General features: G+C 44.9%; 1 protein-coding gene and 1 long non-coding RNA gene across 13 annotated transcripts in view; one reads left to right on the forward strand and one right to left on the reverse strand.

Moving 5' to 3' along the window:
- The window catches only part of LOC147124047 (uncharacterized), a 20,288-nt gene extending 3,429 nt beyond the window's left edge, over positions 1–16,859 (reverse strand). Inside the window, exon 1 of the long non-coding RNA XR_015075811.1 lies at positions 16,618–16,859. This is a non-coding gene — a long non-coding RNA (uncharacterized LOC147124047). The remainder of the gene's footprint in view (positions 1–16,617) is intronic.
- The window catches only part of tenm3 (teneurin transmembrane protein 3), a 2,019,778-nt gene that overhangs the window by 1,557,147 nt on the left and 439,312 nt on the right, over positions 1–23,319 (forward strand). Inside the window, exon 1 of one of the 12 annotated variants that reach the window (XM_085979246.1) lies at positions 14,023–14,276. The exons of the other annotated variants lie outside the window; for them this stretch is intronic. The gene's annotated coding sequence lies outside the window, so the exon portion shown is untranslated. Of the gene's footprint in view, positions 1–14,022; positions 14,277–23,319 lie in introns of those variants that run through there. 12 annotated transcript variants of the gene reach the window in all.

The following is a 23,319-nucleotide window of genomic DNA, read 5'->3' on the forward strand; positions in this document are numbered from 1 at the left end:
CGTTTGGACCCCGTTTCACATAGTGTGGAGCCCCATGCAACCACAGCCATCCGTAATTGGCGCCAGGTTTGAAAAGAAAAATTGGTCTTCCCTTATAGGGCACCCAGCGGGTTTCCATTGGGGGGTGGGGTTTGCTGCTGGCTGCTTCAGGCCCATGTTTCAGGAACCAGAGATGCAAACAGCCCGTCAACATCTATATAAAAGCAGCAACCTCGAGAACGTACTGCTTGTACTTTAGATTTCTTTAGAAGCGGTCAACATCTGTTGTGCAAACAACACTGGCCGCTTAAGTCAGTACACGATTTTTTTTCCGGTGCAGAAGAAATGTCATAGATTGATTGGCTGATGGTGCAGGGAAATGGTTGGGGGCGGGGGAAAGAGGAGGTCCTTTGCTTTTAAAGTAAGTATCGCTAAAGTTGGCCAGCCCATCTGGATTTGCAGAGAATTAACTGCTAGGGAGGGGAGAATTTATAGCTTTGGAGCCACCTTGCAATTATTATACAAAGTGGGAACCCTTTTTGTTAATACGTTCATCTTGGTTTTCAAGGGACAGAGCAGATTGAATTTGCATCTCTTGTCAAGGGCTGCGTGTAACTAGACAGACTAGATGCAGGGAGGATGTTCCCGATGGTCGGGGAATCCAGAACCAGGGGTCACAGTCTAAGGATAAGGAGTAGGCCTTTTAGGAGAGAAATGAGGAGGAATTTCTTCACCCAGAGAGTGGTGAACCTGTGGAATTCTCTACCACAGAAGGCAGTAGAGGCAAATTCATTGAATATATTCAAGAAGGAGTTGGATATCTTTCTTAAGGCTAAAGGGATCAAGGGGTATGGGGAGAAAGCAGGGACAGGGTACTGAACTTGGATGATCAGCCATGATTGCATTGAATGGCGGAGCAGGCTCAAGGGGCCGAATGGCCTACTCCTGCTCCTATCTTCTATGTTTCTATATAACAAGTGTACCGCATACAATTCCTCATGGCCAGCTCACAGCACATCATTCTTTTCTGTTATGTCGTTTTTTTTAAGTTGTCAAACCAGAATTTGCAAAGTCATGTGTAATTAGGAAAAGAAGATACAAGGAGCTTAACCAAACAGCCCTGCCTTTCCAAATGGACAAGCAACCAGGGATTTTAGCTCAACTCCCTTTGAGGACTGTGGGAGCAGCGCTGCAAAGGATTATTTGTATTTTCAGTATTCCTCTTCTGAAACACTGATGTGTGATAATTATGGCCAATTGGGTGAGGTAGCCCAGTATTTTGTATTTTTTAAGATAATAAGCACTGGAGTGCGATTGCAAAGACTCACAACCCTTTATTACCTTGCTCAAGTAACCATGTGCAAACCAATACACGTGTCAGCAGGATATTTTGACTGCAGAGGGCCAACCCGATGCTGTCCTTCAGCAGTATTCTGGCGACACGCTCTCTTCCCTCTCTCTCTTTCACACACACAGACTTTAAGAACATAAGAACATAAGAAATAGGAGCAGGAGTAGGTCATTCAGCCCCTCGAGCCTGCTCCGCCATTCAATAAGATCATGGCTGATCTGATCTTGGCCTCAACTCCACTTCCCTGCCCGCTCCCCATAACCCTTGACTCCCCTGTTTTTCAAAAATCTCTCTATCTCCACCTTGAGTATATTCAATGACCCAGCCTCCACAGCTCTCTGGGGAGAGAATTCCAAAGATTCACGACCCTCTGAGAGAAGAAATTCCTCCTCATCTCCGTTTTAAATGGGCGACCCCTTATTCTGAAACTATGCCCCCTAGTTCTAGATTCCCCCACGAGGGGAAACATCCTCTCAGCATCTACCCTGTCAAGCCCCCTCAGAATCTCATATGTTTCAATAAGATCACCTCTCATTCTTCTAAACTCCAATGAGTACAGGCCCAACCTGCTCAACCTTTCATCATACGTCAACCCCTTCATCCCAGGAATCAACCCAGTGAACCTTCTCTGAACTGCCTTCAATGCAAGTATATCCCTCCTTAAATAAAGAGACCAAACTGTACGCGGTACTCCAGGTGGTCTCACCAACGCCCTGTACAGTTGTAGCAAGACTTCCCTACTTTTATACTCCATCCCCCGTGCAATAAAGGCCAATATTCCATTTGCCTTCCTAAATACTTGCTGTACCTGCATGCTAACTTTTTGTGTTTCATGTACGAGGACCCCCAGATCCCCCTGTACCGCAGCATTTTGTAGTCTCTCTCCATTTAAATAATATTTTGCTTTTTTATTCTTCCTACCAAAGTGGATAACCTCACATTTTCTCACATTACACTCCATCTGCCAAACCTATCCCTTTGCAGACTCAGTGGGAGCGATTTTGCCAGCCCTGGAGAGGCGGGTATGGAGGTGGGACTGCCAGGAAAATGGCAGAATTTGGGGGCGGGTTCTTCCCGCAGGCTTCAGCCGGTGTGTATTTGGAGAGTCTCGGACCTCTGCGTTGGGAATGACAGGTGGCCGTTGCATTCTCAGATGCAGCTATCATCTCATTTCTGTAAAAGAAAGAAGTTTGATGGGCTCTTGAATTCAAGACCTCATCAAACTAAAGAGAATGTCAATGATTGACAACTTCACAGAGCTGTCAAACGATGACAATTCGCCTGTCAAAATTTGACATTCTCTGCAACCGGCTTTCCCTTAATTGACCTGCTAAGCCCGCTGGGTGGGCTTAACAAGGTCAATCAAGGGAAAATAGCGTGGGTTGGCCAGAAGTTGTTGGAGGCGGGACTGAAACCCGACAAGTGGGAGTCCCGCCTTCAAAAGCTTCCCATTGGCAAAATCACCCCCAGTGCATCCTCCTCACAACTTGCTTTCCCACCTATCTTTGTATCATCAGCAAATTTGGCAACAGTACACTCGGTCCCTTTCTAGCGGGCATCACTGGTTCGAAAGTGCTCTTTCTCTCTCTTCTCCTTTTCCGCTCTCTACTTACTCTTTTCTCCTCTCTTCTGCTGCCTCTCCCTCTCTTTCTCAGTCTCTCCTTCCCTTTCTCCCATACTCTGTCTCTGTCCTTTGCCCCTTCTCTTGCCTTTTCCCTCTCTCCATGGGTGGACCAGCACCCTCAAAAAGGCACGGGATTCTTGCGGAGAAAGGGGGCGCCAATGGTGCAGCGCTATGGAACCATTCACTGGGGCATTCAGGAAATCGCCCCGATTTCCACCCTGCCTCTTTCCATCTCCCTTTTGTCTCTCCCCCTCCCCTTTCTCTCTTCCCTTCCCCTAATCCTCTCACTTCTTCTATCCACTCTGTTGTGATGGCTGGCTTCGACCTGTTGCCTCTCACAGTCACCTGAACCAGAATCAGAGATTATCAGCACCATTCCTGGTACACCAGAACACTTAAGCTACTGATCCACCCAAGGGTTTAAAAAGAATGAACAGTTATCGTCAGACTCTTAGCATAAGATCACGGGATGGCTGTCCCTATCTCATCCACCCTAAAACCCCTACAGTCCCCCCCCTCCCATCACAGCATCCAGCAGCTTCTTAAAGGATTCCAGGGTTTCTGTCTTGACCAGGTTTCCTGGAAGACCACTCCATATATGCTGATCACGCTGTGTGAAGAACTTCCTGACATCCGTTCTAATTTTGCCTTTCGTCAGTTTGAACCCATGTTCCTTGTCATCCTGTCATGGCTTAATATGAGACAGCGTTCTGCATTTACTTCTTCTACATTGTTAACCAGAAGGTCACTGATCAGTTATCACCTCTTAAGGCTTTTGTTTTTATTTCATTTCAACAAATATTTAGCGCTGAGGCGCTTGAGACTCAATTTGCTGCTGCACTTTAAAAAAAAATGTTGCAAGAAAGGACTTTATAGCTCTGAGATGTTTATAAAAACAGAAAACGGAGGGCCAACCAGCAGAAGGATACAGTCAACAATAATGGGTACTGAATGGAGCAGAACGCTTGTAATATTTATGAAATATATTTAGCCTTGTTCTGACCCCGACTATCTGATGCAAGTCAGCTTATTCTATTAATATTTCATGCAGATAAAAAATGTTTGCAACAAATTGGAGGAGGGGACGGGGTGTCCTCAGGGTCAAAAAACTTGATGGCATCACATTAACAACCAGGTAGAGACTGCAGGTAAAAGACGAAAATCTGTCATGTTATTGCAGCATCACACAGCTGAAAACAGCCCTCTCCAGCTGTGCTCAGTGTCTGAGTAGATGTACTGTACAGTGTGACAGTGAGCAGTGCAGCTGAGGAAGGAGGTGGGTTCAATCCCCAGGTTGCGGTGAGTCAGCTCTTCCCAGTATGTTGGCAGTGAGATGTGTTACAGATCACTGAGCGAAGAGTGGGGGTAAAAAATTAGCTACTGACATTGTCCAGACTCTCAAGTTACTAGTGGAACTTTGTGAGTCGGAAGCCCATGGGATAGAAGTGTCAAAAACAGGAAGGCAGATTATTATCTGAACGGCAATAGATTGGGAGAAGGGGAAGTGCAACGAGACCTGGGTGTCCTTGTGCACCAGTCGCTGAAGGTAAGCATGGAGGTGCAGCAGGCGGTTAAGAAGGCAAATGCTATGTTCACAGAATCACAGAAACCCTACAGTGCAGATAGAGGCCATTTCGGCCCATCGAGCCTGCACTGACACATATCCCACCCGATCCCCGTAACCCCACGTATTTAATCCCCTTAACACTAAGGGTCAATTTATCATAGCCAATCAACCTAACCCGCACATCTTTGGACTGTGGGAGGAAACCGGAGCACCCGGAGAAAACCCACGCAAACACGGGGAGAATGTGCAAACTCCACACAGACAGTCACCCGAGGCCGGATTCGAACCCGGGTCCCTGGCGCTGTGAGGCAACAGTGCTAACCACTATGCCACCGTGTTGGCCTTCATAGCGAGAGGATTCGAGTACAGGAGCAAGGATGTCTTGCTGCAATTGTACAGGGCCTTGGTGAGACCACACCTTGAGTATTGTGTGCAGTTTTGGTCGCCTTATCTGAGGAAGGATGTTCTTGCCATGGAGGGAGTGCAGCGAAGATTCACCAGACTGATACCTGGGATGGCAGGAATGACGTATGAGGAGAGATTGGGTCGAGTAGGCTTATATTCGCTGGAGTTTAGAAGAATGAGAGGGGATCTCATTGAAACTTATAAAATTCTAACAGGACTAGGCAGACTAGATGCAGGAAGGATGTTCCCGATGGCGGGGGAGTCCAGAACCAGGGGTCACAATCTAAGGATAAGGGGTAAGACATTTAGGACTGAGATGAGGAGGAATTTCTTCACCCAGAGAGTGGCGAACCTGTGGAATTCTCTGCCACACAGGGCAGTTGAGGCCAATTCATTAAATATATTCAAAAAGGAGTTGGATATATTTCTTGAAGCTAAAGGGATCAAGGGATATGGGGAGAAAGCAGGGACAGGGTACTGAATTTGGATGATCAGCCATGATCTCATTGAATGGCGGAGCGAGCTCGAAGGGCCGAATGGCCTACTCCTGCTCCTACCTTCTATGTTTCTATGTAAATGCAAAGGGGAGGAAATCTGAGTAGGAATTACGCATTGATTTTATCTACACGTGAAGCATTGCGGGAGAAACTAAAAGTACGTTTAACAAAACTTCTATTCTGAGAGATAAATGAGCAATAAAGGCTGGCCTTGCCAGCGACGCCCAAATCCCATAAGCGAATAAAAAGAAAAAGATTGAAAACTATTTTTTGTTGGTTTGTTCTCTGTTGCAGGACCGTTGTAACTGGAGATTTTTTTGGAGGTAGAATTTCCACCAGGGTCCTCTCGGATCTCCCGTGGCGACCTCCGAGTAAACGGGCCTTTTGCCCCGGTTTCTCCGAGGTTTCCAGCCGATCTTCCGCCAAAGTTACGGCGGGAGATCGGCCGTCGAAGTCCACGGAAATGATTCTGCCCATAATATCAGCTTCTAGCGATCGATCCGAGAAGCAAGTGACTGGAACTAAACGTCTTTTGGGGTTCGCTACCTCCCCGTAAGAAATTGTACCGAACCCGTACGGAACAAATATTAAAACATTTTGGTGAGGTAATCTATTAACGGCGCTATATAAATGCAAGTGGTTGTTGTTGAAAAGCACAGCCTAGAACAGTTGAACAGTTAACTATGTCATCCCTTTTATCTGCTCTTCTGGTGAAGGTGCTAAATTGTTAATTTATTATTAAGTGAGTTAACACATTTCTACTAAAATAACAGACAAATCAATTTCAGCCAAGCACATTGTGCTCTGTTAAAGCCCAGCACTGTCTGCAGACAAATATGCTTATTTTGAGAGGTGATCAGAGCACCTAGTACTTAAGGAGTTAATGCACAGATTGACTGACCTGGTTAGTAAATCTAAATGTATTAAATCGACTGTGAGCTGCAATATTTTGTGCCAAATAACCGGTACAAAATTATATCGTTTAAAATGAAAATCAGTTTTTTTTTTTAATAAGCCTTTTCCATCGCAGGGCTGGTTTGAGGACAGCAGCTGAACAGCAGTCTGTTTCCACCGAGTGTCAGTCCAACGGTCCCAGGCAAACGCGGAGCTGCCGGTTCCCGTCACGGGTTGTAAGCGGGTCTCTCCGCCATGTTAGCCGTATTTCTAAGTGCAGCCGACACTACATTTGCCGTTAGCTGAGGCCTATCGGGAGCAGAGCAGCAAAAAACGAATGGGGCTCCTGTTCACACGCCGCTCTTTACCTGTTTTTATCAATTCCACTTTCTGTTTCCCCGCGGCTTTAGGCGAGTGTAGGAAAGGCAAGAGCACCTGCTCCGTGTATGTGTTGCTAATAGGCTCTCTAACAGGCCCTGGATCCCCACTGTTAGACCTTTGCAAGTCCACAGTCATAAAACAGCAGCGCCTCTTATTAACTTCAATTGGGGCTTTATTACTGCTAGCCCTCTTTTTAAAAAAAAAATCTTATTATTGTTTAGGTTGGCTGAAAGTTTGACAGCGATCAAAATGCAGCCTTTAAAAAAAAAATGTGTTTGATGGCCATGCACAGAGATGACAATTATCCAGGCTTTCCATGAGGGGAGCAACAGAGCAGAAGGGAATTTTGCTGAATAAAGCTATTGTTTATGTTCTCGGGAGACTTTCATGTGTGACTACCTTGTCCAATTCTAGTGAGTGTCTAATTAAATTGGATCAACCTTCCGCTGGGAGTTAGGCGCGGAAGGAAAGGGTGGGTGGGTGTCGCAGTGGGGACGGGGGTGCAGAGGCAGACCGAACTGAAGTCACAACCCTGTCTCCATGTGATTTTTGCGTCATTCAAGGTCATAGCTTTGTCTAGTTAGCCAGACCCTGGCTCACACAAAAGGAACTTGAAAGCAGCAGTTCTGCGGCATCACCTTGCAAAGTGCAGCAATAAAAGATTTATGTTTATATAGCTTCTTCGTCGCATCTCTCGGAAACACCCAAAGCTCTTCATATGCAGTGGATTACTTTGAAGTGCAATAATTTCTTCGTGTATAGGCAGCCACTTCATACAGAAGATTTGATAAATAACAAAGGACTGAAAGACCAATTCATTTGTTTTTTTTTTGTAGTATTAACGAGGATGCCAGAAGGCACCGCTCTTCTTTGACATTGCCATGACACCCACCTGAGCCACTGGAATAGAGAAAGAAAGACTTGCATTTATATAGCGCCTTTCACAACCTCACAATGACCCAAAGTGCTATTACAGCCAATTAAGTACCTTTTGGAGTGTAGTCACTGTTATAATGTAGGAAACGCAATAACCAATTGCACACAGCAAGCTCCCACAAACAGCAATGTGATAATGACCAGCTAATCTGTTTTAGTGATGTTGATAAATATTGGCTAGGACTCTGGGGCTAACTCCCCTGCTCTTTTTTGAAATAGTGTTATGGGATCATTTACATCCACCTGAGAGAGTAGACAGGACCCCAGTTTAACATCCTATCCGAAACACAGCACTTCTGCCATTGCAGCATTCCCTCAACACTGCATTGAAGTGTCAGCCTAGATTTTTGTGCACAAGTCTTTGGAGTGGGAGTGGGACTGGAACCCACAACCTTCTGACTCAGAAGGCAAGAGTGCTACCCACTGAGCCACGGCTGACACCTTGATTTAATATCCCATCTGAAACATAGCAGCTCCAGAAATGCAGCACTCACTCAGTATTGCACTGATGTGTCAGATTCGGGATTGTGTCCTCAAGACGTGGATTGGGGCCTGAACCTTTTGACTCGGGTAGATATACTAGCAACTGAGGCAAGCTGTGCTTAATTATGTCAGGTAGACTTGAATGACCATCTAGCTTTGTAGAATCGTAAAATGTTGCAGCGCAGGAGGCCATTTGTTCCATCAAGCTTGTGCCAGCTCTTTAAAAAAATTATTTCATGGGATGTGGGCGTCGCTGGCAAGGCCAGCATTTATTGCCCATCCCTAATTGCCCTTGAGAAGGTGGTGGTGAGCCACCTTCTTGAACCGCTGCAGTCCGTGTGGTGAAGGTACTCCCACAGTGCTGTTAGGGAGGGAGTTCCAGGATTTTGACCCAGCGACGATGAAGGAACGGCGATATATTTCCAAGACAGGATGGTGTGTGATTTGGAGGGGAACTTGGAGGTGGTGGTTTATGTGTCTCCATCTTTCTTTGAAATTCCTAGCCACTCAGTCCCTTTTCCCCTTCCTTTTTTTTCAAATATTTATTCATTTCCCTCTTAAAAGCTATTATGGATTCCACCACTATTTCTGGTCGGACATTCCACGTCGTAGTAACTCTGCGTTAAAAGAAATCTTCTAACTTGTTTCTTTTGTTCTTTTGGCAATGATCTTAAATTGATGGCCTTTGGTTACTAATTCACCAACCAGTGGAAGTTGTTTTTCCTGATTCACAGCGTCAGAGGCTCTCCTAATTTTGAACACCTCTATCAGGCCAACTCTTAACCTTTGATCTAATGAAAAGGAAGCCAGTTTCTCTATTCTCTGCTCATAACTAAAAACTCTGCTGCTGGGTATCTTCTGCACATTTACATCTTTCCTAAAGTAAGGATCAGAAACTGGACACCACATTCTAACTGCAACCTAACCAATGATTTGTTTCCATCTGTGAATGATCAGCAGCTCTGCTGAAATCCACGGTTGCCACTACGAGTTTGGTAAAGTGCTGGCAGTCATACCTAGCACGTGAGGTCATGATTTTGTTCAATATGGATAAGAAAGACAATTCAGCCCATTTCAGTTTGTCCATCCAGAATCACTCGAAGTTTCCCATTGATGTGGTGTATTTGGACTTTCAAAAGGCTTTCGATAAGGTCCTGCATAAGAGATTAGCGTGCAAAGTTAAAGCACATGGGATTGGGGGTAAGGTACTGACTTGCTTAGAGAACTGGTTGGCAGACAGGAAGCAAAGAGTTGGAATAAACGGGTCTTTTTCCGAGTGGCAGGCAGTGACTAGTGGGGTACCGCAGGGATCAGTGCTGGGACCCCAGTTATTCACAATATATATTAATAATCTAGATGAGGGAACCAGATGTAATATCTCCAAGTCTGCAGACGACACAAAGCTGGGTGGGCATGTGTGCTGTGAGGAGGATGCAGAGAAACTCCAGTATGATTTGGACAGGTTGGGTGATTGGGCAGATGCAGTATAATGTGAGGTTATCCACTTTGGTGGCAAAAACAGGAAGGCAGATTATTATCTGAACGGCAATAGATTGGGAAAAGGGGAAGTGCAACAAGACCTGGGTGTCCTTGTGCACCAGTCGCTGAAGGTAAACATGCAGGTGCAGCAGGCGGTTAAGAAGACAAATGGTATGTTGGCCTTCATAGTGAGAGGATTCGAGTACAGGAGCAAGGATGTCTTGCTGCAGTTGTACAGGGCCTTGGTGAGACCACACCTTGAGTATTGTGTGCAGTTTTGGTCGCCTTGTCTGAGGAAAGATGTTCCTGCCATGGAGGGAGTGCAGCGAAGATTCACCAGACTGATACCTGGGATGGCAGGAATGACGTATGAAGAGAGATTGGGTCGATTGGGCTTATACTCGCTGGAGTTTAGAAGAATGAGAGGGGATCTCATTGAAACTTATAAAATTCTAACAGGACTAGACAGACTAGATGCAGGAAGGATGTTCCCGATGGCCGGGGAGTCCAGAACTAGGGGTCACAGTCTAAGAATAAGGGGTAAGCCATTTAGGACAGAGATGAGGAGAAATTTCTTCACCCAGAGAATTGTCTACCATAGAAGGCAGTTGAGGCCAACTTATTAAATATATTCAAGAAGGAGTTAGATATATTTCTTAGGGCTAAAGGAATCAAGGGATATGGGGAGAAGGCAGGGACAGGGTACTGAATTTGGATGATCAGCCATGATCTCATTGAATGGCGGAACAGGCTCGAGGGGCCGAATGGCCTACTCCTGCTCCTATCTTCTATGTTTCTATTGTGGCATCTAACGTTTTCTTAAATAATTCCAGAGTTTTCACTTTTGCCTTCTCAGTTCTTTCAGAGTGTCAGCTGTGACTCAGTTGTTAGCACCCATGTCTCTGAGTCAGAAAGGTTGTGGGTTCAAGTCTCACACCGCGAGACTTGAGCACAAAAATCTAGGCTGACACTCCAGTGCAGTACTAAGGGAGTGCTGCACTGTTGGAGGTGCCGCCTTTCGGATGAGACATTAAACCGAGGCCCCGTCTGCTCTCTTGGGTGGATGTAAAGGAACCCATTGCACTATTCGAAGAAGAGCAGGGGAGATATCCCTGGTGTCCTGGCCAATATTTATTTATTTCTCAATCAGCATCATTAAAGCAGATTATCTGGTCATCGTCACATTGCTGTTTGTGGGAGCTTGCTGTGTGCAAATTGGCTGTCGCGTTTCCTACATTACAACAGTGACTGCACTTCAACAGGTACTTCATTGGCTGTAAAGCACTTTGGAACATCTGGTGGTCTGAAAGGCGCTATATAAATGCAAGTCTTTCTTTTTTGTTGACTGATCTTTCTTTCTCACTCAGCTCTGCAGTTTGCAAGTCAGTTTCATACTAATTGGAGGCACAACTGATCCGTTTTGCAACGAGTGAAAAAACTCCATAATCCCCAATGATTAGGGAGCAGTTTCTCTGTATCTAAGGAGCATGGGTAAATTCCACAGCCATTTGCATGAAGCTGATGTATTGTCTTGATATATTATGGCAGCAGGAGAGAGACAGGCAATAACGTAGCATATTTGGGCCATGTAAAATGCTATCTATAACATGTGGGGGCAAAATACATTTTGGGCGCCGAGTGACAACTGTGTTTTATATTCATGGCTGAATCCACTTCACATTTGTTGTATTAGGGGTGGCGTATCTAAATGGGCGCTGTTGTCTGACTGGAACTTTAGACAGCATTTAAATGCCATTGAATTGCAGTAGAATTTGTTAATACAGATGAACTCTTGTGAAGTGTAAAGGTGAAGGAACTTTGAGGCCTCCACATGCAGCTTTTCTATTTGAACTGGGGTGCTGGTTTCCAGGTGTCCTGGCCCCAGGTATTATCCAGGATCCCACAGAAAGAAAGACTAGATCACTTGTTAGCAAAATTGAGGCCTGCAGGATTAAATGGACAATGGCAGCGTGGATACAAAATTAGCTAAAGGACTGAAAGCAGAGAGCAGTGGTGAACGGCTGTTTTTCAGACTGGAGGGACGTATACAGTGGTGTTCCCCAGGGGCCAGTATTGGGACCACTGCTCATTTTTGATATATATTAAATGATCTGGACTTGGGTATATAGGGTATAATTTCAAAGTTTATACCGACCATAGAGCACATATACCAGAAACGCTGTCTACAGAGGTCACGGTCCATCATCAAAGACCCTACCCACCCCAGCCACAGTCTGTTCGCCCTCCTACCATCTGGGAGACGCTACAGATGCATTCGCACCCGTACGACCAGATTTAGGAACAGCTTCTTTCCCAGGGCTGTCATCCTACTGAACTCCACAAATAAACTCTAAAGCCTGCACATCTGCCAATGCACTTTATTATGGTCATATTTATGTTAATATACTACAAGCCAAATGTATGTTGAATGTTTAAATGTCTTAATCCAAATGTACACTCTCGGGAGCCGCAAGCCTACATTTCGTTGTACTGCACTTGTGCACTAACAATGACAATAAAAGTTGATTTGATTTGATTTGATAATACGAATCTCGGAAATGCAGTAAACAATGAGGAGGATAATAACAGGCTTCAGGAGAACATAGACAGACTGGGAAAATGGGCAGACACATGGCAGATGAAATTTAACTCAGAGACGTGTGAAGTGATACGTTTTGGTTGGAAGAATGAGGAGAGGCAATATGAACTAAATGATACAATTGTAAAGGGGGTTCAGGAACAGAGAACTGGAGGTGTATGTACACAAATCTTTTAAAGTGGCAGGACAAGTTCAGCTGGCTTTTAAAAAAAAAAGCAAATGGGATCCTTGGCCTTATTACTAGAGGAATAGAATACAAAAGCAAGGAAGTTATGCTAAGCCTTTATAAAACACTGGTTAGGCCTCAGCTGGAGTATTGTGTTCAATTCTGGTCACCACGCTTTAGGAAAGCTGTCAAGACCTTAGAGGGTGCAGAAAATATTTACTAGAATTGTACCAAGGATGAGGGACTAGAGTTATGTGGATAGACTGGAAAAGCTGGGCTGTTCTCCTTGGAGCAGAGAAGGTTAAGAGGAGACTTGGTAGCTGTTCAAAATCATGAACAGTTTTGATCAGGAAAACTGTTTCCAGTGAGAGAAGGGTCGGTAACCAGAGGACACCGGTTGAAGGGGATTGGCCAAAGAGCCAGAGGCGACATGAGGAAACATTTTTTTTCACACAGTGAGTTGTTGTGATCTGGAATGCCCTGTCTGAAAGGGTAGTGGAAGCAGATTCAATAGTAACATTCAAAAAGGGAATTGGATAAATACTTGAAAAGAAAAAATTTACAGGGCTATGGGGAAAGAGCAGGGGAGTGGGATTAGTTGGATAGCTCTACCAAAGAGCCGGCACAGGCACAATGGGCCAAATGGCCTCCTTCAATGTGGTAAGATTCTATGATTCTATATAAATGCAAGTTGTTGTTGTTGATTGAGCCAGGCTGCTGGGGTGTGTAGCCCAGAAATGGTTCATGAGCCATAGTTTGGATACCCTGGCCTGTATCGTAAGACCCAGAAGGAATTAGAAAGGCAGACTTCCAGTTTAAAAACTGGACACCTGGTGACAATTTTAGACATTTTCAGGCAGTTTGCTTCAAAAGCTGGACAGTCCAAGTTCAAATCTAACTGACGGCAGCCCCATTCTTCCCAAAACATGGCGCAGGATCCTCTGATCAACACTGAAGTGCAGGAGTGCATTCTGCAGGGTAAATTTAAAGATGGTGGAGGTAGTGGGAGAGCAAAAGTTAGCGTTGCACACTGCCTCACGTTAAAGCTGGAATGCAAGTGCTGTTGCTTTATTATTTTAATGTTTGGTCAGTAGCAATGCACATATTAGGGAACTGCAGAAAAAAAAATCAGCGAGACTGCTTTCAATGTAGCCTCTGAAGCTGAAATCTAATTCGCAGCAGTCAGATTGAGAAAATACTGCATCACAGGGACTGTGTGCGTGGAGGGTTTTGAATATAAACTGGTTTATTATAGACTGATGGAGACAGATTTGAGCATACTGTACCTACAGTCTAATTCTGTCTCATATTTTATTAATTCAGTCTCAGAGAGCAAACAGATGCAATTGATCTACAGCTTGAGCGTGTAGACAAAACTAATTTAGTTGGATTCAGACGTGTAGAACAAAATTGAAATGGACCTGTTGGAAAATCCAACTGTCTTGAATAGACGGGGTGGGTGGGGACTAGCTGACCCAGAACAGTCCAGGCATGCATGTAGCTCATTCCAAGCAAACTGCCACCCTATCCCCCTCCAGCACAAACTGATCCGCTGATCTTTCACTCGTGAAAGGACCAGACGCTGCTGCAGATCCTCCCCCTCCCTCCTCTCCACCATCCCACAATAGTCATCGGTTAAAGGAGATTGTGAATTGCCTGCTCCATGATGTTATTTTAACCTCGGTTTAAAAAAAAAGGTTAAAGGTAGTTTAGCCCAACCCTCTCTTTCTTTCTCTCTCTCTCCACGACTGGGATAAACAGCTGGGAGCTTCAGCCTATCCTGACTGACTGCAGGTCCCCGCTCTCCCGGAGCCAGCCTGTGTAATGTGATCCAGGATAGTGTTGGGTAAAGCCACAGACACTGTGCGAGCTCTCTGCTGTTCTCACACAGTGAGAGAAGAGTCGGCGGAGAAAGGTGGGTGACCAGCTGCTTGGCCGTTTGACCTGGTAGGCAGGCCAGGATAAACAGTGATTCTTGGCAGTATGTAGAGTCATTAATATCTCTTGTTGCCAGCGCATGTTAGTTATCCCGCCCGGGGAGTGCTTTGCGGGGGGGAGTGCAAAAGTAATCTGAATCAGAATGGACTTTTTACATTCTCATGTAAAGTACAAAGAGGTTTTCTATTGCTTTAACCCCTTTGGAATAAATGAAAGATTTAGCACATGTTACATATGAAATTGCATAAATTTACCACACAATGCTTTTGAGACGGTGCAATATAATGACTGGTGTTCAGCTTGTGATTGCTTTCTAATTACTTCCAGAGAAGCTGGAGCAGTGTGTGTGTGATTTTTCTTTTGCCTTTACTTTAGTATATGTTTTGAAGTGATTGATTATATAGTACAAAGTAGTTTAACTGCTGTAGGTGCTGGGCAGTGCCCGCATTAGAACATGCAGCTGAAGGAGATAAATCTTTTTTTTTGTTGCTTGTTGTAACTAAGCGGCTACTCTGCTGAAAGTTCCAGAACCAGCATAACCTGAAAGAAAAGTCAAGTCCCTGCAGCCTTGCACCCGGACTTAACGTTTGGTAATGGGAGCCCCTGGGGAGGGAGAGGGTATCACAGCGAGACATGCAGTCTGTGTCACAACACGATTTGGAGTATTAAAAAAAAAGCTCTTTTTTAAACCTATTGAATTTTAATGACTTTATTGATTCCTTTTTGGAACAGCTCAACTTAATAAAGTAGGAAATGAAGCAGGTCAACACTTAATATCTGTGGCTGGTTATTGAGGTGTGTGTGTGCAGTTAAGTTGTATTGTAATCAATGTCGGCCACTTGAAGGTATGCTTGTGGAATTCATGAGGGGTCTGTTCTCAGCACTTGGTCGTGAAATCATCAGTATATTTTCCCGTGTTTGCTAATGTTAGCGAAGAAGTAGACCTAAAGGCTTTATTTATTTTATTTATCTATTTTTCTGCCAAACTTAGCAAGCAGGGGAAATATATCTGCTACCAGTAATGTGCCAAATAAGACTGTTGGATAGAAACTACTGTTGGCAATCCCCTTTTTAAAAGCTATGCTATTTAAAGACTATGATGACTCATTGTAATGTCTGTGCTGTTATTATAAAGAATATAAAAAATATATCCGAGTATTTTAAGTTGTTGCTACCACTTAGCAGATGAGTGAGCCTGCCTGACAGCCTATGTCCTATGTCCTGAATCTGTATCCACACAGTACATTAGAAAAAAAAACATGTGTTGCTCATTCTTACTCTGTCACTTAATAAATATACCTCGCTCACTGCTGGGGATCTACAATATCTAGGGCTTGAAGAACTGCAGATCCTGCTTTGATTCCAGGTGGGGAAGTTAGCAACTCTGTCCAGGGTCGTCAGGTGGACAGCCCCCAGCCCCAAGGTACAGAAAGAAGCATTGTTCAGCCGAGGGGAACACAAATTGGTTGTGTTTCTACCTTGTGATGGTTGTACTTCAGCTCCACCTACTGGCTGCTCGGAGTGACGGAGGTCATGGAGATGTCTGTGCTTGTCCGACTCTCCTTCCAGACAGACAGAGACTCTGGGCAAGCTGTGCAGCCCGAGTGGATCCGAAAAGGGACAAGATGGGCAGAGAAGTAGGTTAATAAAATTAATAATGCCGTTGCATTTTAAAAAGACCACGTGGTAGAGTTTCCGCTTTGGACGCAATCAGGGAAATTGCGCCCCAAATGCACTCCAAATTGCGCTGGTTAGGTTACAGTTCAAGTTTCCGATTAAAAAAAAATGATTTGCATGATCATAAACATAAAATCTTCCATGAACCAGCGCAATCGGGCCACGTAATAGAACTTAATTGTTTCTTTTTTTTCCATTAAAAAGTATTCCTTGGTGTATTTAAGAATGGTAGCCTGTTGCAGTTTTCTTAATACAGCTGAAACTGAGGTTATCACCAAAATTGAGCATTTTTAATAATAGTCTCCAGTCCTTCAACTGTGAGTAACCAGTTTTAAAATCACTGCAAATGACTTGAAAAATCTATACTGAACCATTTCATAGTTTCATTGGTGTCTACTAGTCAGTTTCTTAGTAAATTAAATATTTTTTGAGATGAAGAATCTTTTACAACGTGTCTACGAGTGCCTGTGCGCCTAAGAAAATGAACTATATTCCCGAACCAGCACAATCGGCGGAATCATGCAATTTCGACCAGTTTCGGCCAGTTTTGTGGGCAGGGCCTGATCCAAGTGAATTGAATCTGGACCCAGTGGAAAAGATCGCGGGAAACACGAACATACGTGGGTTTCGGCATAACTCACTTGCGTTTTAAAATTCCTCGATCTTTTGCGCTCGTCCAGCTGGTTCCGCCTGGATTGCGCTGATATAACCGGCGGAAACGCTTCCCCTCATCTTTAATTCTGAACTAGTGCACCCTTTAACAAGTCCAGTGTTTCATCAGCTGTGCAACTGCTCTTGGCAGGACTTTGTTATCGTGGTTTCTGTCAGTAAGACAAACTGCGTGGGCTGCATTGTACAGATCCCAAAGACTAAGATGCAGGAGTCTCTGTGGTTCAACACGTGGTAACTCCAAAGAAGAAGAATTGTGTGTGAAGGGGAACACGGCAGATACATCAACAAAAGTGACAAGACTTCCTGTTGGGGGAGAAACAGAGCTAGCTTTTTATTTACGTTGCAGCATGTGCTGAAGAGGGTAGTTATAGTATAGATGGCTATATTCAGATTAAATGTACGGTGGGGTGGAAAACCGCAATCATCAGCTTTTGAACCATTTACTTCTATTTCCATTGTGTGTCACGCACGCACGCGAACTCACACACACACACACACACACACACACACAATCTCGCTTCAATTGCTTGGTGACCTGCTCCCTGTGTTCACTGCTACAACCATTTTCTCATGCGGGGGCAGAATTATAGCTGTCACTGCACTCCCACTATCCAAACGAAACAAGTAACAAATGTCAAAGCACCCTTTCATTCTAGATGCCAGCTTGGCTCAATTAGTAGCGCTCTCACCTTTTTGAATTTAGCGCACATTTAGCAGTGGGACCAATGCCTGCTCATATTGGGCACAGACCGTCCCACTGCTAAACTGGCACACCCGAAAAACAGACACGACAAATACCAATTTCTACTCCATTGGCTGTGAAGGGCTTTGGGACACGCTGAGTAATTGACAGGTGCTCCATAACTCCAACTTCTTTTTAACTATGTTCATGTATGTAATTGCTTGCAAACAATCTGTCCTCCAGTCTTGACTTCTGCACCCAAGCTATGGTAATATAATGGGAGGGCTTACACTTCAGCACTCCCAGATGACAGATTGAGATGCTGCACACAGCTCAGCCTGAGATTTTCTGTCAGGGTGGCATGTCCACGGGCTGGGAGTGCAAATGTTCAATGTTGTCTCTTACTCTTTGGAGTTGGCGGCTGGGGTTTTCTGCTTCCGCACTTTCCAGCCTCCGATTTCCTACCCGTTAAAGCGAATCTTAAATTAGCACCGAGTCAACAACAACTTGCACTTGGATAATGTAGAAAAACATCTCGAGGTGCAACATAGAAGCGTAATCAGACAAGAGGTGGGTTTCAAGGAGGGTCTTAATGGAGACGAGAGAAGCGGAAAGGCTTAGAGAGGGAATTCCGAGCATGGGGTCTAGACGGTTAATGGCATGGGCACCAGTGATGGCGGGGGGGAAGGGAGTAGGGGATGCATAAGAGGCCAGAGTTGGAGAGGATGTGGGGTCAGAAGCCCAACTTGGGATCAAATAGGACGCCGAGGTTGCGAATAGTCCAGTTCAACGTGAGACAGTGGTTGTGGAAGGGGATGGAATTGTTGGCAAGAGTTTGGATGTTGTGGCAGTGGTCCAAGACAATGGCTTCAGTCTTCCCAATGTTTAACTGGGAGAAATTGCGGCTCATTCAGGACTGGATGTTGGACAAGCAGTTTGACAACACAGAGGCAGTCTGTCAAGCGAGATGGTGGAGAAGTAGAGCTGGCTGTCGTCAGCATGCATATGGACGCTAACCCCATGTCTTCAGATAATGTCGCCAAGAGGCAACTTGTAGATGAGGAAGCGGAGACTCCTGCATTTTCCCTGAAGCAGCGAATCTCCCTTTTAGTTGCATAGAGTGTACAGCACAGAAACAGGCCATTCGGCCCAACTGGTCCATGCTTATGCTCCACACGAGCCTTCTCCCACCCTGTCTTCATCTAACCCTATCAGCAACATGCTGTGTCTTTTCTGTGTTACAGACATAAAGAAAAGATGTCAATATTATCTGAATATTTGGAATTTTGTTGAGATTAAGTTGTGTAAGAGATGGACAAGAAGTCAAAAGGTGAGCAAGGGATGACTGGAGAAAGTAAGTGTCTGGATCAGCTCTGGTGAATTACAAAGAGGACTGGTTGTACTTGATGGTCTGGTTCAGGTAAGAGGAGAAAGAAGGGAGGAATTCTCAGTGGAAGAGGAGGATTTTTGTTTTTGGCATTGCTCTTTGTTAAAAATATTGAAATATAAAAAAATACCTTTTAGTGTCCTTGGACAGAGCTTCAGTAATGTGCAGCCTACGTCACACAGGCTAAATGAAGAGCGGGGAAGTGCTTGTTTTATAATGCTCAGGCACATTATTCTGTTCAATGGAATGTAGGTGCTTAACAAATAGATGTTTTCTTCTGTATCGCGATGATTTTCTGCCACTCCTGAAGCTGCTCGCTCCTGCTGGAGTTATGGTTTCATGGTTGCAGCGGGCCCTCCAGTACCTCACCCAAGCAGCTGTTGGTTTTTTTTATTCGTTCCTGGGGTGTGGCCATCGCTGGCACGGCCAGCATTTATTGCCCATTCCTGATTGCCCTTGAGAAGGTGGTGGTGAGCTGTCTTCCTGAACCGCTGTGTGCTGAAGGACTCCCATAGTGCTATTAGGGAGGCAGTTCCAGGTTTTTGACCCAGTGACAATGAAGGAACAGCGATATATTGCCAAATTAGGGTGGTGTGTGACTTGGAGGGGAACTTGGAGCTGGTGGTGTTCCCATGCGCCTGCTGCCCTTGTCCTTCTAGGTGGTAGAGGTCACGTGTGTGTGCTGGCTTGTCCTTGGGTGCTGGAAGAGTTCTCAATTGTTGGGGCAATCCTACTGAAACCCAATCCTGTCCCGACCAAACGTGCGCACGTATGCACTTCATCGCTGAATAAAACAAAGAAAGATAGACTTACATTTATATAGCACCTTTCACGACCTCAGGACATCCCAAAGTGCTTTACAGCCAATGAAGTACATTTGAAGTGTAGTCACTATTGTAATGTAGGAAACGTGTAGCCAATTTGCCCACACAAGCCTCCACAATGTGATAATGACCAGATAATCTGGCCAACATTTATCTCTTAACCAATAGCACTAATACAAATTATCTGATCATAAACACAGTTGCTGTGTGCAAATTTACTGCCCGGTTTTCTACATTATAACAGTGACTACCCTTCAAAAGTACTTAAATGGCTGTAAAGCGCTTTAGGGTGTGCGGAGGTTGTGTAAGGCACAGTATAATAGGGTGTGTGGAGGTTGTGAAAGGCACTGTATAATAGGGTGTGTGGAGGTTGTGTAAGGCACTGTATAATAGGGTGTGTGGAGGTTGTGTAAGGCACTGTATAATAGGGTGTGTGGAGGTTGTGTAAGGCACTGTATAATAGGGTGTGCGGAGGTTGTGTAAGGCACTATAATAGGGTGTGTGGAGGTTGTGTAAGGCACTGTATAATAGGGTGTGTGGAGGTTGTGTAAGGCACTGTATAATAGGGTGTGCGGAGGTTGTGTAAGGCACTGTATAATAGGGTGTGTGGAGGTTGTGAAAGGCACTGTATAATAGGGTGTGTGGAGGTTGTGTAAGGCACTGTATAATAGGGTGTGCGGAGGTTGTGAAAGGCACAGTATAATAGGTTGTATAAGGCACTGTATAATAGGGTGTGCGGAGGTTGTGTAAGGCACTGTATAATAGGGTGTGTGGAGGTTGTGTAAGGCACTATAATAGGGTGTGTGGAGGTTGTGTAAGGCACAGTATAATAGGGTGTGTGGAGGTTGTGAAAGGCACTGTATAATAGGGTGTGTGGAGGTTGTGTAAGGCACTGTATAATAGGGTGTGTGGAGGTTGTGTAAGGCACTGTATAATAGGGTGTGCGGAGGTTGTGAAAGGCACTGTATAATAGGGTGTGCGGAGGTTGTGTAAGGCACTGTATAATAGGGTGTGTGGAGGTGTGTAAGGCACTATAATAGGGTGTGTGGAGGTTGTGTAAGGCACTGTATAATAGGGTGTGCGGAGGTTGTGTAAGGCACTATAATAGGGTGTGTGGAGGTTGTGTAAGGCACTGTATAATAGGGTGTGTGGAGGTTGTGTAAGGCACTGTATAATAGGGTGTGCGGAGGTTGTGTAAGGCACTGTATAATAGGGTGTGTGGAGGTTGTGAAAGGCACTGTATAATAGGGTGTGTGGAGGTTGTGTAAGGCACTGTATAATAGGGTGTGCGGAGGTTGTGAAAGGCACAGTATAATAGGTTGTATAAGGCACTGTATAATAGGGTGTGCGGAGGTTGTGTAAGGCACTGTATAATAGGGTGTGTGGAGGTTGTGTAAGGCACTATAATAGGGTGTGTGGAGGTTGTGTAAGGCACTGTATAATAGGGTGTGTGGAGGTTGTGTAAGGCACTGTATAATAAGGTGTGTGGAGGTTGTGTAAGGCACTGTATAATAGGGTGTGTGGAGGTTGTGTAAGGCACTGTATAATAGGGTGTGTGGAGGTTGTGTAAGGCACTGTATAATTGGGTGTGTGGAGGTTGTGTAAGGCACTGTATAATAGGGTGTGTGGAGGTTGTGTAAGGCACTGTATAATAGGGTGTGTGGAGGTTGTGTAAGGCACTGTATAATAAGGTGTGTGGAGGTTGTGTAAGGCACTGTATAATAGGGTGTGTGGAGGTTGTGTAAGGCACTGTATAATAGGGTGTGTGGAGGTTGTGTAAGGCACTGTATAATAGGGTGTGCGGAGGTTGTGTAAGGCACTGTATAATTGGGTGTGTGGAGGTTGTGTAAGGCACTGTATAATAGGGTGTGTGGAGGTTGTGTAAGGCACTGTATAATAGGGTGTGCGGAGGTTGTGTAAGGCACTGTATAATAGGGTGTGTGGAGGTTGTGTAAGGCACTGTATAATAGGGTGTGTGGAGGTTGTGAATGGCACTGTATAATAGGGTGTGTGGAGGTGTGTAAGGCACTGTATAATAGGGTGTGCGGAGGTTGTGAAAGGCACTGTATAATAGGGTGTGTGGAGGTTGTGTAAGGCACTGTATAATAGGGTGTGTGGAGGTTGTGTAAGGCACTGTATAATAGGGTGTGCGGAGGTTTGTAAGGCACTATATAAATGCAAGTCTTCCTTATTATAAACTTTTTACAAAACCATCGAAAGACTGTTGCATAGAAGTGTTCTTCCTGGCAATTAAAGGATTAGATATTTGATTTTGCAGGTCTGACTTTGATAAAAATTCTTTCAGTTCATTACGTACCTCTACAAAATAGTAACTTGGTGAGCTTTTCAATCTGTCAATTGTAATAAGGGGGAAGAGTTTCATTTCAGCTACGAGAGGAGTTATCCTGTTTGTTTCATGTTGTCTTGTGAATGGCAGTGTAATAATAGTAACAACCAGGGCAGGTTTTTTCGTTGAATATTTGAGATAGTTCCCTTTAACTGAGAATGTAATTTTTGGCACTGTTTTCACTTCTATTACATCATGTGGATGATTCAGATGCCATGAAGAGCAGCTTAATGGAGCAGAACAATGACTGTATTTTAACCTTTTGTATTAACCAATTATGTACCATGTAGGAACGAGCAATTGGACAGACGACACGAGTGTCACATCTCTCACCCCTCCCTCCCAATTTTCTCCCTTCCTCTTCGGAAGGCGCTGAGGAATGTTGGGGGTACCATTCCAAAGTTGTCAGTTGCCCCCGGCAGTGCCTCATCCACGTGGCCCATCTTCATGTATGAGGCAAGAGAGTGAGCGTCCACAGGCCATTGAACCAGGAGGGGAATCGCAGGCAAGCCGGATCAATTTCTCATGAGGCACTTGCACACTTTGCAGCGGCTAGCAGTTGGGAGCAGAGGTCCTGGTTGATCTATCCCCCTCCTTAACAGTGTATTAAGACTTGTTATACTGCTCCGCTGCTATCCCATCTAACGAAAGTTCATTGACCTGAAACGCTAACCATACCTACCTCGTCACAGATGCTGCCTTGAGCTACTAAGTGTTTCCAATGTTTTCTGTTTTTATTTCAGATTTTTCTTTTGCTTTCTCTGTTCCAGCCACTCCTTCACATTACTTGGACCTTAATTTCTCCTCCAGTTGGTCCCTTTGTCCATGGCCCTCGCCACCTAAAGTTGGTGCCCCCCGCTGGGGTACAGTTTCACGTGCGCCCTATCTCCCAACACCTCGCCCAGCTGGCCATTCAGCATGGGTGAACCTGAACAGTGTGTGTCGGGCTATTCAATCACAGAGGCATCACCACTGAACCTGATTCTGTCCTTCTCTGACTTTAGCATAAGTGGCCAGTTCCTCATTCCCCATCACGGTGACATGAAGTAGCAGCCTGGCTGAGATCGTCTGAATCAGTACAGACCAGGCGGAAAACCTTGTTCATATCAGCCCTATGTTGCTCAGTAATACATTGCATGACGCACTTACCCACTGAGGATAAGGGGCAGGGTTACCTGACACGTCCATGGAATTGGGAAGCTTGGATTATTTTTTGATGTAGACACCCCTCTCAGTCTTTGTCCGAGACACAAGGTAGCAACTCTACTTATGCAGTTTGCCGTTTCATCCTCTGATGCAACTGACACCGATTTATTTAGATGGTCTTATTTTACCAGAGAGTCCTAATCTTCCACCTTTGCCCAAGGGATTGGCAGCTGCCTAGCGTGAATGCACTGTGTGAATTCCCCTGTGACTTTCCATTGGGAATGA

Source organism: Somniosus microcephalus, chromosome 1 (assembly GCF_052327205.1).
Source record: "Somniosus microcephalus isolate GS21.2 chromosome 1, FLI_Smic_1.0, whole genome shotgun sequence".
NCBI classification, from domain to species: domain Eukaryota; kingdom Metazoa; phylum Chordata; class Chondrichthyes; order Squaliformes; family Somniosidae; genus Somniosus; species Somniosus microcephalus.